Source organism: Silene latifolia, chromosome 4 (genome assembly GCF_048544455.1).
Source record: "Silene latifolia isolate original U9 population chromosome 4, ASM4854445v1, whole genome shotgun sequence".
NCBI classification, from domain to species: Eukaryota; Viridiplantae; Streptophyta; class Magnoliopsida; order Caryophyllales; family Caryophyllaceae; genus Silene; species Silene latifolia.
In genome coordinates this window covers 111,089,710-111,091,576 of record NC_133529.1, presented here as the reverse complement: position 1 = coordinate 111,091,576, position 1,867 = coordinate 111,089,710, and positions in this window count along the sequence as shown.

Here is a 1,867-nt window from a genome sequence, read left to right as displayed (position 1 = left end):
CATTTTTCTCATAAAAATCACATTTTAATGCCAATAATATATAAATTGAACAATAAAAATCCATAAATCGTCCCATATGACCTAAAATCCATTTAGGACCAGAAAATTTTAACATGCAAAATTATTTCATGATTTATCTTCATAAATCCTAAATAACAAGTTTTATTTGTTAACTAATTAACTTGGAAAAACAAACCCGATTTTGCATGCAACAACCATGTTCTCTGATACCACTTGTTGGGATTCATTAATCTCGTAAGTAAACATATTCATAGTATGATGATTTAATTTAGTCATAAAATTAAAATGGATCTTATGCATACAAAACAATTACAAAGTATAAGAAGAAAAATCAATTCTTACATTGATGATTTCGGATAAATGGGCACTAGTAAGTTCACTTTCTTTCTAGATCTTGAGCTTTCCAAAATGGAAGAATAAGATTCAAGTTTAGAATCTCTCCTAAGGAATTATACCCAAGGAATACCCTTAATTATTTTAATTAATATATGACTAGTACTAATTAAAACAAGCTTAAAGTTGACACAAAAATGGTGATTTTATTCTCTCTTATTTCGGTTAAGAGGTGAGGAAATTATGAGTTTTCTTTCTCTAAAAATATTTCACAAATGTAGAGAGTAATTATTTTCTAACACTAGAAAATAATACATAGAGGTAGACCAGGTAGTGAATAATTATAAGAAAAACTTTGGCCATTTTTCATGCTCAAAACCGGTTGGGGGGGGGGGAGTAATTGAGGCCAATGCATGCACAAATTAATCTTCTCAAAAGCCATAGGGTTGCATGGCTACATGTAGACTATAATAATTGTGTTTCCCTTATTAAAATAATCAACACATTTTAACCTCTAATACTCCCTCCAATTTTCGGCACACACATAAAATGGAAGGTCCATTTTATTTTGTCATTTGTCAATTTTGTCATGTGTCACATGTTACATGACATGTTACACTATAGTGTATTTTTTAATAACATATTAATAAAATATGTCACATACAAAATTTAATTAGTAATTCTTGATTACTTGTACCAAAGTGGTTTATCGAATTATAAATTACAACTACTTGTATTTATAATAAATTATTCAACTTGTTTCAATTGTTTCTTAAACAATAATTTAATCTAAGTAATAAAACAATTCGATTACTTAGACCGTATCTAATTTAATCGAATTACAATGAGACACATTAATTATACTCACAAAATCATCCGTCAATTTTAAGCAATTTAATTAACTCGTATCGGCATACGATTAATTAAATAATCAATTAAGAGTATTACCCTATAGGTATGACCTCAGGGTATCAACTGATCACCACCGTCGCACGACAAAAATGTCAAACTCTAGTCAGCCAATCATTACTGATATGTGTGGACCAGTTAACTGTAAATTATTACTTTCCCTCATGCATTCTTAAATATGAGATTTAAACATGTGATCATTATGATCAACAATTGTGATCGCATTATTGTCGGGGACACTTACTCCAACAACTCAAAGAAGTTCTTATAATGCAAGATTATTTACAAGAATGGGAAATAGTATATAGTAAGGTTAGGAAAAGTGCAAAGTTTTGTTAAAACTTGCTAACCAAGGCTTTTTCATAGGCTAAGCATGATAAGTCATGCCATTTCAATTGAGTTGAGATGTATAGTTATGTACAATATTAAGTATGGATTATAGATTATGTAGTAATTGATATGGTATCAATTTTACATATGTGATAATGCATTCATCATTTGAGTTTTATAATAAACTCTTTTATTACTTTGTTATATCCAAATAGGTTGTATGGACAACGTTGAACCCTATTTAAGTGAACTGGATTAACATAGTATTGGCCCC